Raw genomic sequence first — 14249 nt, 5'->3', positions numbered from 1 at the left:
CACACACACACACACACACACACACACACACACAGCAGTGGTCTTACTGTAATTACAAATGGAAAGGGACCTGCTGTATACATTGCTCAAGCAGTTGCTGATCAATTGCATGAAAAATCAATGGGAAACTGCCACTAACTTGCTACAGGGGAAATCGGCCAAGAATGAAATAGGTGTAATAAAATTGCCATGATGCCTCATTTAGTCAATAACATGTAAAACATATCAGCTACACGCTAGGTCCCCTGACTGCAAAACCCAGGTGGAGCGATGGGCGCAATTGGAGTCAGCTTAGCCCTAATTGGTCCACTGCGGCAGAGAGAGAGAGAGAGAGAGAGAGAGAGAGAGAGAGAGAGAGGGTGCAGGAGCAGATGAACAGCAGAAGAGATAAGGGGTGAAATGGTGACAGTAAGGAAGAGAGAAAGAGAGGGAGCAAGGAGCGGGATAGAGAAAGAGGGAGGAAAAGAGTGAGAGGGGGAGGTGGACAGCAGAGAGATAAAAGAAAGAAGAGAGAGAGTAAGAGAGAGAGAGAGAGAGGGAGGGAGGGTGGGGGCACTCCACAAATAGCTGAAATGAAGCCACTAGACCCACAGACCCATGCCACTTATATATCAGCTGGTTCCTGTTGGAGAAGTGCTGGTTGGTCCCTTATTCACCACATCCCTGAATCCCATTGTGTGTACATAGTACAGGTACGTATATTACTACAGCAGCAACATTCAACCATGCAATTGGCAGAGCCCTGGTGGCCCTCAGCAATACATGATAATCTTTATGTTGACACATGGTCATCTTGGCAGTGATATACACTATGCTGGTCTGTAAATATGACCTATGCTCTCTGTGTATTATTGCTGTATTGTACATTGGGTAACCATAGGCTCAGCACTCAAACTTTATAGAGTTAATAGTACTACAGACCAGGGCTGCGTTTCCCAGATACGATGTACCTTGGCGATCTAAGACGCTTCTTAAGGTCGACCTTGGCGAAGGGACAGTGTTTCTCAGACTATCCCTTAGTGGGCGTCTGTAGATACATTCTAAGGTACATCGTAAGGTACATCGTTAGTGGAGCTGTCCCTTGTTGATTACGTTTTCAAGCATTCTCATAATCATTTTGATTTTACCCCAATCTAATATTAACAAAAAGGAGGCTATGCCTACTAAAGCTCTTCTGCTAATATATTTTAGAGTCAGACGATAGTTCCAATTCATACATTATAGTCTACAAAATATAAAATAAAGAGCATTTACTGGGACATATAAGCCTAGTCTGGGACTTCTTGAAAGCCCAGGAATAAATGTATAATGATGATGGCTAATGATGATGATGATTTTGTTGACCCGGTGTTCTGAAAAGTTGGCATACAGTATAGCTTACCTTCTCAAAATGACCTATCACCAACTATGTTATATTCAATTCATGGGTAGTGCATCCTGTCAGGTAGGAAAAGTTGATAGGCATAGAAATTTCCTAAATGACAGAATACGCTACTCATGAATTAAACACAATATTGGTTTAATGCAGCCATGATGTATACACAAAGCATCATTGTGTGCTGTGCTTGCCCAGTTGCAATATAGCGCACATCTACAGTATCTATCCCACCTGCGCAAATAACATCATTAGTGTACAATAAAATTACTAGATATTAGGCGAATTGATCAATCGAATGCGGCCTTCTAGACCCATAGTAGGGTAGACACAGGTAATTAATTAAGGTTCCCTTCTATTTACTGTGTCACAGCCAACTCAAGCTTCGTGTATACATCATGGCTACATTACAACACATCCTTGTAGCCTATTCATCATCATCATCATCATAATCATCATCATTATCATCATCGTCATTATTGTTGTTGAAAATTATTTGATATTATCATGATCATTTTTCCCTGGGCTTTCAAGAAGTCCCAGACTAGGCTTTCATGTCCTAATTAATGCTCATTATTTTATATTTTGTACACTATAATGTATGAATTGGAACTATACAAGGTCTCGCCTTGACTCTTGAATAGATTATCAGATGAGCTTTAGTAGGCATAGCTGTTAATATTAGATTGTGAAATGATTATGACAACGCTTGAAAACGTCATCAACAATGGACAGTTCCAGTAACAATGTACCTCACGATGTACCTTACGATGTATCTTAAGACGCCCACTAAGGGATAGTCTAGGAAACACACACTATACAAGCGACCCTCATCAATACCTTTCACTAGTGGTTCCTCACTCATGGATTTGTGATTGTGATGTAGATTTGAGGAAAAGGCCAAATAACTACACCGGTAGTTCTACAGTTAAGATGTACCTTAGCAATCTACAACGCTTCTTAAGGTATACCTTGGCAAAGGGACAGTTTTTCCTACGATTGTGTGTGTGAGAAAGAGAGAGAGAGAGAGAGAGAGAGAGAGAGAGAGAGTGTGTGCACGTGTGCATGTGCGTTTGTGTGAGTCAGGTGTGTAGTCTTCAAGCATGATTTTATTTGCATGAATTGTTATTATTATTATTATTATTATTATTGTAGTTGTTATGTATTTATTCTTTAATTCTTTTTTTTTCTTTTTAATTTAATTTTATTGCCACTGGCAATAAGTGCACTCATTGTTACGCCCGTCCTTTCTCCTCTCCACGGCGCCTAAACTAGCCCGAGTTTCCGCCTGCCACCACCGGGATTGGGGCGCGTTCCCGCTCCCTCTCACCTGAATCAGACCCGGAGGTCCCCAGCACCTCAGCACGCGCACGCCGCGCCTTACGGCGCTGATTGCTGGTGACGAGCTACGGCTCGGCTCTGCGCACACCTGTCCCGAATCACTCATCACCGCACCTGTTCCTCATCCTTCAATCACCTTCAGCCTCCTACAAGAACCCAGTCTACACTCAACTCATCACCAGATCTTACCAACCATACGTGTGGTAAAGTATAGCCCTAGCCTACATTTCAGTCGAGATCACGAGATCATCAAAATTGACCCATTTATTAGCATGCAATATATACGGCATATTAATTTTTTACGCATATGAATTTTGGCGGTGTGATCTGTTCGGGGGGCCCCCTGCCTTCCACGCATGTGGAAAGCGGCAATCTAGATGTTCCCTCCCTCTGGGCCGCTTGGCCCCGAGTGCCGGGCCGGAAGAGGGAACGGCATCTACAATCTAGATGTTCCCCCTCTCTGGGCCAAGCGCCGGGCCGGAAGAGGGAATGGCATCTAGCCCCCTGCCTCTATGACGATCAGAGTGGGCCGCGATCGGGAAGACGCTCGGAGGTAACTCAGCCCACTAAGACCGTCAAAGAGCGCCACAGGGGGACTGCTGTACATGATAGTCCCTGGCCTCCACGGGCCAGCGCTTCGTGGAGTCCGAAGGAGATACAGCCTAGTGTCTCTGCCTCGATGGTGACTGGAGGGACCGCTGGATGGCCCTTCGGAGATGTTTCGGCCCACGATCACTACGGAGCGCCACAGAGACTAAGCTAGTGTAATTCCCCGGCTTCCACTAGCCAACGCATAGTGGAATACCAGAAGAAAGCAGCAATACCCCCGGAACAGAGCAACGATGACAACAGAGATGACATCGACAGAACACAGGCGGAGCAGGGGATGAGGTGGCGTTGATATCCGTGCCTCGCCTGAAGTACGTTGGAGACTTCATTTTTGCCGCTCGTAAATTGTAATGCTTTTCCCTCGCCTGCTAACTGCGCACATTGCTGTGTCTACCATTTTTTTTGCTCATTGCCATTTTGCTTGTGATCATTATCACTCACCCTCCTTTGTCCTCCTCGTCTCTCCAGAACCCCAGAACTCCTCCTCAGCACCGTGCCAGCCCACACCAACTCCACCTCCGGACCTCCTCCTCAGCACCGTGCCAGCCCACACCAACTCCACCTCCAACCCTCTACGGCTCTCTTGAGCGCAAGGACATTTTTTATTATTATTTAGTGGCAGTGTTTGTGGCACCTATTTTTTCATCCCCGATGTTTTTGTGGCAAACCTTTTTGTGGCTCCCATCCTTTGTTCTATTAAAATCGCCTGCTGGGCTTTGCCCGTTCTCCTGTCTCCCGAGTTGGTCTATTGGGTCCTAGACAAACAAACCCTGACAGAAAGATCTGGCCAGTATGGACTCAGACCGCTCTGGAGATCAACCCGGAGGACCTGCACAGGATCCTGTGCGCACCGCCCTGGTAAACCAAGCCCATTTAATCGCCGACCATTCCAGGCAACTACGGGACATGTCTACGGCCTACCACGACATGCAGGCTCAGGTACAGGCTCTCCAGTCCCTTCCAGGCGCTATCCAGACGCGACTGACCCAGCAACAACAGGCGTTCGCTGCGCAGGAGGCCAGTCTGGCTCAGAAGGAGCAGGTTCTCCAGGGGCTCACAGCAGCTCTGCAAGCCCTCAGTCCTGCCGCCGTCCAACCCGCTGCCTCCCCAGCCGCCGTGCCTTCTTCGGCTCCACCTGTTGCAGCAGTCCCAAGCCCTGACCCTCAGCCATCACCACGCCACCGGGAGACCTGGGTGGCTGTCGGGCCTTCCTCCTGCAGCAACCCCTCTCATACCCCAATGACCACGCCCGCATAGCCTACCTAGTGGGAAGCCTGAAGGGAGCTGCTCTCGTCTGGGGCACCGCCGAGCTGGAGAGGGGTTTGGCCACTTGTGCCTCTTGCTCAGCGTTTATACAGGAAATGAAGAAGGTGTTCGATCACCCCGTCTGTGGAAGGGAGGCCACCAAACGCCTCCTCACTCTCCGCCAGGGCGCACACAGCGTGGCGGAATTCGCCATCGAGTTCCGCACTCTCGCTGCTCAGAGTGGGTGGGACAACGAGGCTCTCCAGGCCGCCTTTCACAACGCCCTGAGTGAGGCCCTCAAGGACGAGCTAGTGTCTCGAGATGAGCCCTGTGACCTCGACCAGCTCATCGCCCTCTCCATCAGCATCGACAACCGCCTCCGTGAACGTCGAAGAGAGAGAGCCGCGAGAACGTCAGCAGTTCCACCACAACCGCTGTGCCTCGACGCGCCCCCCATCACCTCCTCCGTCACCTCACACCAGGGAGGAACCCATGCAAGTCAGCCGGGCCCGCCTCACCGCGGCGGAGAGGGAACATCGGAGACAAAAGGGCCTGTGCTTGTACTGCTGACTGAAGGGGCACTTTGTGGAGACCTGCCCAACCTGCCCAAGGAACCCAAACGTTTAGGCTCGCCAGTCAATAGGGGATACCTGGTGAGCCGCCTCTCTCATCCCCATTCCACTACTGGCTCAGCCAGGTTCAACGCCACCCTCGCCTGGCATGGGCAGACCCTCTCGGTCGGGGCTTTCATCGACTCCGGGGCTGACAAGAGCTTCGTTGACAGAGACCTTGCCCACAGAGCTGCTCTTCCCCTTGTGGCACTGGATGCCCCTCTCACTGCCTTCGCCCTGGATGGTGTGGAACGTAGCAGCAACTGATTGGTTCGTGTCCCTGCCGCTTGCTAAACAAACATGGCGGCTCCCGAAGAAACGAGTAGTAACGTTAACATTAGAAGAATAAACACAGCTATAAGTGCAGTTATTGCAGAAATAGACTTAATCACAACACTTAAACAAGAACAAGAGTATGCACTAGCGGAGTTTCTCAGCGGAAAAGTCGTTTTTGCCATTCTTCTGACTGGATTTGGCAAAAGTTTGCTGAACGCTGATTGGCTGAAGGTGTTTGTCTGTCAAGGCAAGTACCGCCTCCCACATAATCGCTCTCTATGGGGTGAAGGCCAGACCGATATTGTGGAGCGAAGCAGTGAGCTCGCTAGATCGGGATGGTCATACCAGGCTACCTGCTCCTGTCCCTCCAGACCTCTCCTCCGTTCCCTCAGTCTACCATGACCTCTGTGAGGCATTCAGCAGGGAGCGCGCCTGCTCTCTCCCTCCTCATCGACCCTATGACTGCGCCATTGAGCTCCACTCCGGGGCTCCACTCCCTGCCAGTCGCCTCTCTCTCCCAGAGAAGGCTGCCATGGATGCCGACATCAGCGAGTGCCTCATTAGACCATCTTCATCTCAGCGGGGCAGCGGGGTTCTTCTTCGTGAAGAAGAAGGGTGGGGACCTTCGGCCATGTATCGACTACCAGCAGCTAAATTACATCACCGTCAAAAACAAATACCCTCTCCCTCTCATGAGCTCCAACTTCGAACCTCTCACCGGGGCCACCATCTTCACGAAGTTGGACCTGCGGAGTGCTTACCACCTCGTGCCAGGCGAGGGTGGCGTCGAACCTGGCTGAGCCAGTAGTGGAATGGGGATGAGAGAGGCGGCTCACCAGGTATCCCCTATTGACTGGCGAGCCTAAGCGTTTGGGTTCCTTGGGCAGGTCTCCACAAAGTGCCCCTTCAGTGTTTGTGGCACCTATTTTTTCATCCCCGATGTTTTTGTGGCAAACCTTTTTGTGGCTCCCCTTTGTTCTATTAAATCGCCTGCTGGGCTTTGCCCGTTCTCCTGTCTCCCGAGTTGGTCTATTGGGTCCTAGGCAAACAAACCCTGACACTCATCAAGCAAACCTCTCCAATAATGTCTTTGTCTTAAAAAATCTCAATTCCCCCTGAAAAACAGATGCTACAGGAATATCGTCATAATGCTGTGACACTCTACTACATCCATCCTCAAAGTCTGGACTCACACCACAACTGACCCCGGACTCTGAGCAACTGATACTTTTCATAGTATTATTTCCGAGACATCACCACGACGCAATGAGTCAAAATTCTCTGCTTTCTCTGCTGCAAGCAACACTTTGAATATCCTCCCTGCCCCCTCCGAGGGCTTGGCATTGGCAGTGTTGCTAGATTTGGAGGTTTTCCGCCCATGTGGACTACCTTTGATGACATTGGGCGGTTGGGAAATTGTCAATCCGATCTGGCAACACTGGGGTCATGTGAGTTGACAGCGCAGTTAACGTTAGTTTCGTCTGCAGTTAGCTACACTATATTGACAACATTGGGACACCTACACATTACACCTAAAGGAGCTTTTATGACATCCCATTCTAACCTCACAAATACTCTTCTTGAATGGGCAAATATTCCCACAGACACACTCCAAAATCTTGTAGAAAGCCTTCCCAGAAGAGTGGAAGCTGTTATAGCTGCAAAGGGGTGGGGGGGCTCCGTTTTAATGCCTGAACTAAATGAATTAATTTAGAATGGGGTGTCATAAAAGCTCCTGTAGATGTAATGTGTAGGTGTCCCAATACTTTTGTCCATATAGTGTAGCTAGTAGCTGGCTGTAACGAGTACACATTTTGTACAATGATTAATTGTCTCAGAAATAATCGTGATTAACAACGTAATAATACATTTAAAAAAATATTTTTTTTTCCCGTATGTTGAGTGGAGTGGAGGACCTAATCGCGATTTTTGTGGGGGGTGCACTTGTTGTGTAAAGCATGCCCTGGCGGGAGGTTACTAGGTACCAGAAGGGCTCTTGAGCAGTGGCGTTTTCATGTGTTAAATATATACAGGGAAACTACTGCTACTGATGTGTTTTTTAACACTTCAACAAAGGCCAATAATTTGAGTGAGTGAGTGAGTGAGTGAGTGAGTGAGTGAGTGAGTGAGTGAGTGAGTGAGTGAGTGAGTGAGTGAGTGAGTGAGTGAGTGAGTGAGTGAGTGAGTGAGTGCGTGAAAGACAGAGATAGATAAAGAGAGGGAGAGGGAGAGAGTGAGCTATAACTTGAGCAGAGAGGAGGGTTGAGTCCCAGCTCCCAGACCTGAGTCTCTCATTTGCTTTAGTTACTTGCTAGCTTGCTTCTAGAAGCTATCATACACAACAGCCACTATTTGGAACTGCCACCATTATGAAATACTATACTGTAGTACTCTGTCTAAACATTAGCAATTAGCAAAAATCATGTTTTGACGATTATGTAAGAATTGTTACAGGCCTAGCCTGACGTTAGTTTTAGCCTCAGTTATTTCTAGTGTAGCTAAATTGGCATGTTCAAAGGTGGCCCAATGAAAAGTCGACAGTGAAAATAAGCAATTCAGATGAATGGATCGAAAAATGTGCCTTCATCCTCCCTCCAACGAGCACTAAACTGATGTGCTTAATATGCCATGAAATGGTAGCTCTTGTGAAGTAGTAATTTGAAACTCAACTATGAAACAAAACATGGTCATTTTGAAGTGACCTTTCCTCAGAATTCAAAGCTAAGAATCAGAAAAATAAATGGGATGTAATCAGACAGGAGGTGAGGAGACAGGAGGTGAGGAGACAAATCAAATCAAACTTTATTTGCACACCGCATTTCAATAGGGACAAGACAGGAGGGGAGGAGACAGGAGGAGAGGAGTATACTGGAGGTGAGGAGACAGGAGGTGAGGAGATAAGACAGGGGGAGAGGAAAGAGAAGTGGAAAGGAGACAGGAGAGGAGACAGGACTTGAAATGGTTTGATTCACCTTTGTTGGGTGGGTGTGTGAACCGGCTTGGGGGGAGGGGGCTGATGGGGAAATGGTGATATGAATTATATAATTGTTTTCTTAAAAGACGGACCTTTGGCTTATGGGGGGTGGGGGACCTTTAGGACTTGTATTTGAGTACCCCTGCTCTACTAGCTCGTGTGCATAAAATAAATTAGAAAACTGACAACAATATTTCTGCAGCTTGTCCTCACTCCTCAATAACCCGAAAGTGTGGTTAAAATGGCAAGTCAGCAGAAGAATACAGATTTTTATTTTCATAAAGTCAAATATAATGTCAATGACAAAGCCGTGAAAAAGAAAATCAGCATCGGTTCTTCAGCTGCAAACAGTCAGCATCGAGCCAGCATTTTAAGGCTGGTAGTTTAGATGCTAGCTGGATGCCTGCAGAAATTTCTAGCAACGTTCCCCTAACCTGCTCTGCTAGCTAACTCTAACACAGGGGTGGGAAGCTCACCTTTCGCTGTATGGGCCGAGGAGCTGTGGGTCAGAAAAGAGGAGGCATACCCCTAGATCAATTCTAAGCATACACGGATTACCGCATGGGCAAAAGGGGCACGTGCCCAGGGCCCGGGAGTTAATAAGGGCATTTGGTTTTCAATAATAATAATAATAATAATAATAAAAGCCGCAAGCGGCTATACGGGGTGAAGCTTCAATCGGCCACGCTGCAGTGAGCGAATGCAGCAACGAATGAGAGCCGCAACGAGCCCATCAACAGGCCATACTGTTACAGCACATTTGAGTTATAACATCAATGAAAATACAATGAAAGCATGATGGGCGTGGCTTTGCACATAGGGCATAATGTACTACCGTCCCGCCTGCACCCTCACCACCAGCGCGTGGAGCTACTGACCATGGAAGTGCTAGAGTCACGCAAGTGTTTCGACGTAGTGCAACATGGTTGTGCCTTCTTCATATCCAGTGAGTTTAATCTCCCTAGATTATTGTTGTACAAAATTATAAGCACTTGAACATTGTGGCCCAATTTTTTTTTTATGTAATTTTTGAATGCAAGTTTCTCCGCCATCTTGGGTTGGATTTCTTAGGGCACTTTCACACCTAAAGGTCTAGACCAAGGTCCGAACCAGAATCCCGTTTGGCGCTTTCACATTTGTTATTTTTTATTGATTAGTTCCATAACTTTCGCTTTCACACCAGCGGACCAAAGGATTTTTGGTGGCAGACCTACATTATGTCATCATTGCTTGCATGGGGGTGCGTCTCCCTATACTTGACACTGATTGGTTTGTGGATGCACGCACGTCTGTTTGATCCGAAAGTGCGAACCTTTGATTTCACATTAGGCAGCAGCGAACCTTGGTTCGAGTCGAGACCACCTCTTGAGGTCGGACCAGAGACCGAGTCTTTGACCCGTGCATCGTGGTCCAGGAGGTTTCACACCTGTCAATTTGGTTCGGATCAAACTGGACAGTCTGAGGATGTGTTCACACCTACACATTTGATCCGTTTGGAATCGGACTATTGGGAAAAAAAAGTTTGCTCTGCTTCGTTTGGAGAGGTGTGAACGCGTATTCGAACTCGGTCCCCGGATCAAACAACCGAACCACGGTCCACCTAAAAAGCAAGGACTCGGTTCGCTTCGAAAGGGACCATGCTTCGGTTCGCTTTTGGTGTGAACGCGCATCGGACTATCCGTAGGACCAAAACAAAGAGCACGTCTCCTGTGTGATAGGTACACGGAGAAGGTCTCGTCTGCATCCATCAGGGCCTGTATTCTGCGTCGGCACCAACTCCTACGACTCCTTTGCATTGAAAAAAGCAGCGTGCATTCATTGTTTACACGCATCCAGATGGTCATGCTCATATTGGGTCGCCGTTGTTATTTGGCCAGAGCACCTAATAATCACAAGTAGCGCCAGTATGGCAAATGCAATGCGCTGTTGCGGCTCCATTGTAACAGTGATTGCTCTAATTACATGCGGTTAATGATAGATTTTCCCGCATAATTTTTCTAACCAATAGATGAGCAACCTGTACGACCGCATGACATTTGTTTACATGTGTTGGTTTGATGACCGTGTGAACGCGAATCAGACCAAAAAAACAATGTTGCAACTTCACTCATTTGGTCTGGTCCTTGGTTTGGTGTGATTGCAACCTGAAAGGTTGGTGTGTGTGAGGTTGGTGTGATCGCAACCTGAAAGTCCGGACTAAACAACGTAGGTGTGAAAGGGTCCTTAGTTGTCACCACTCTATAGGGAGACATGCACCCTAAACATACCAGTGAAATTTCAGATCAATCAGAGTTATGGTTTATGAGTAGAGCAAATTTGTTCCACATGAGGGATGACGTAAGTGTACAGCGTGGACATGCCAGCACTTTGAAATCTGCGTTTTGATTCATTGAAGTGCCACCTATGGTTGAATATGCAAATGCTTTGACAGGGTGCAACATGGTAGTGCCCTCTTCGTGTTCAGTGAGTTTAATGTCCCTAGATTGTTGTTGTACAAAATTATAAGCATTTGAACTTTGTGGCCCAATTGTTTTATTTTTTATTTTATTTTTGAATGCCAGTTTCTTTGCCATCTTGGATTGGATTTCTTAACCGTGAAATTTGGTTTTGCCAAATTTTCAACCTGCAGCCAAATCCATCAAGGCGGAGACTATGGCAAATGGCAAGTTTGTTCCGCATGAGGAATGACTGAAGTGTACCAAGTTTCATACATTTGCATCCAATGGGGTGGAAATGGCAAGCTTTGTATGCTAAATTGCTCATTATAGCGTCAGCTACGGGCAAATTTGCAAATGCTTCGACGTGGTGCAACATGGTAGGGTTGTATTCATGTAAAGTAAATTTCATGTCCGTAAATTATTGTTGTACAAAATGATAAGCACTTGAACTTTGCAGGCCAAATTATTTTTATTTTTTTTAAATGCCAGTTTCACCACCATCTTGGATTGGATCTCTTAGCTGTGAACATCCTATAGGGAGACATGCACCTTAAACATATATATGAAATTTGAGACCGATCAGACTTACGGTTTATGAGAATAAACTTTTTGTAGGCTTTGCCAAATGTTCTACCTGCAGCCAAAAACATCATGGCGGTGATAATGGGTCCAAATTGCAAAGTTGTTCCTCATGAGGAATGACTTACGTCTACCAAGTTTCATACATTTTTATCAATCGGGGCGGACATGGCAGCATTGTACGCTAAATTGCTTATTATTGTGCCACATATAGGCGAATCATGGTGAGTCTTTGTGGCATAGTTACTCATGGTCTGTAGTTGCGACATGCTGAGTTACAGCATTTTTGGTTGAGGACTTCAAGAGTTATTCAAGGGCGTCAAGGAAAACCAACAATTACAATAGGGTTCTACGCACCTTCGGTGCTTGACCCCTAATAATAATAATAATAATAATAATAATGTATGACTATGAAATTGTTTGAATGTTTTGTAAATTAGCCAGTTCCGCAGGCCCGGGCCGTTGACATTGTATTCAGCCGATGTAGGAGTGAATTAATCACCTCCAATGTATGTCAGGTAATACAAGCTGCTCATCAACGTTCTGCCCAAAAATCGGTAGGCTACGTCATCATCAATCACTTGGCATGCATTGGTCACTAGTACAAGTTCAACAAACAACATGAGTGGATTTAAACACAAACGTGGAACTATAAGAAAAGAAAAATCTGGAACAAGGAAAATCCAAACTGCCAAAGATACATATTTTGTTGGGAATCATCATTCAGTGAGGTTTGCATGGCCACTCTGTTATTTTCCACTCTCCCCATCGCGTTGCGACTGCCGAACGAGCACACATTCTCCATTCAAAACTTGATTGGCCGTCTTATATATATATATAAAAAGACGTTATTATCGATCGAAAATGACCGGCCAAAGAAGTTAGACATTGGGCTCAATGTGGATGAATTCCCGCAGTGCAAGGCTCGCAGAGTGTTCTTCCAATAATGCTGAGTAGGCCTGTTTGATGAACTGGCTACTGCGCCATACCTATTTGCAACAGGTGAATTTTTCCAAACATTGCTATTGATACATGAGTCTCTTGAGTGTGTGCTGTTGTCTATGATTTGTACTGTGTGCAGGCCTGCATGTGTATTATTTAAGTCCCTTCTCTGTTCAACCAATCACACTACATTAAATACAGTAAGTCTGATTAGATACGCCAAAATTGTTTAAATAGAGTTTAGTTAACATATTCTAATAAGTTCTATATAACTTGTGATAAAATGTATCAATAAAGGCTTGTAAGCCCTGCAGTTAGCATGCATGCATGTTAAAGGAGTAGTAAAGGGAAAAATCATGTTTAGCCCTGTTTTTAGGTTACTTATGATCATATACAATGGTTCAGATCAAAAAGTTGACAAAACTAGAACTTTTGAGAAAGTTGATAATTGCTCTACCACCGTTTAGGTCATACAATGGATGTGGGTGGGCACCGTGAAAAATCATTCAAAAAACATGTTAAACTCTAAATTTCAAAGACAAGAAGCTCACTGAGGGGGTAATTGGTGTCCGTTGGTGTTCTGACATCAAATTCGCCGCAAAGTATGAATATTGTGAATTTGTGTCCAGGGGCTGTGCTCATGATGATCCATGATTCTAAGGATGAGAACCTGGGGGGTGCAAATGTAACAAGGAGGCTAGAGTAGAGTAGCAATCCCTTAACATGGATCAAGCGAACAAGTGACACAACAAAAACACAACACAGAGCACCATTAAATCCATGTCCAGTGGTGTGGAGTGAGTTTAGGGGGTGTAACGAGGCTGCCAGAGTAGAGTAGTCGTCAAATAGTGAAACTCACTCCCCTAGTATTAATACCGTCCAGCTGCATCACTGAATAGCTATCTTTTCGGTGGCATGGCGGGATAGAGCGGTGTCTCACAAATGGGCAAGCTCCGAAATACATTGCTTTAAATCCCACCCTGGGCAATCCCTTACCATGGGTCAAACGAGTGACACAACAAAAACACAACTCAGAGCAAAATTAAGTCCGTCACACAACGTTTGCTCATCTGTCCAAACATCACAAGTGAGTAAAACTGGTGATTTTTATGGAAGCAGTGGCGCCTGCTATGCATGGTGTGTTTAGGGATTACAATCTAAACTTCAAACTCTGCATTAGGCTATAGCCATGCAATCAAAATGTCTGGTAATGTTACAGTAAACCAATGTAAGTGATGTTGAATAATAAGTAATTATATGATGTCCCCTCCAAGCTCCTCCGGCTTGTAATTATACATAAATTACTGTAACGTTATGCGTTTGGTGTGAATTAGTTTGCGGATCCTGTGTGTCTGCTATTGTTATGAATTGCATGATTTGTGTGTGGTTAAATGAAGCTATGCCGCACACATTGTGAATGTTGATAAAGTTAGTTTTTGTAATACGGCAGCTAAAGTAAGCATAAGAAGTTTTCGTATATGGCGATTATTTTAAGTCTACTTCTGTGTGCGCTTGGCATTACTCGTGATGACGTCACTAAAATAGTGTTCCCCCACTACAAAATATCCACTACCCCACTAGTGTGAGTGTATGTGTGTGTGTGTGTGTGTGCGTGTGTGGGCGTGTGAGTGAGAGGGGATGCCTAATCCAGTCCCTGTGTGCAACTGTTGACATTTGTGCTTTTCCCCCCCCTTCATTATGTGACTGGGGCTGTTTTGCGCCGGATTAGCAGCAAATCTCCCATCAGCACATTCAGCATGCCACTAGTAGTCTAACTCCATTAATAATGGATGAAGAGACTGTAATCTGCGCGCAGGAAAGCAAGGCTGGAATAAAGACACAGGTTTCTACTTTTAATA

The sequence above is a fragment of the Borostomias antarcticus genome (assembly GCF_949987555.1).
Source record: "Borostomias antarcticus genome assembly, chromosome: 14".
Classification (NCBI taxonomy): Eukaryota; Metazoa; Chordata; class Actinopteri; order Stomiiformes; family Stomiidae; genus Borostomias; species Borostomias antarcticus.
The sequence above is the reverse complement of the archived record's forward strand: the minus strand, read 5'-3'. Positions refer to the sequence as shown.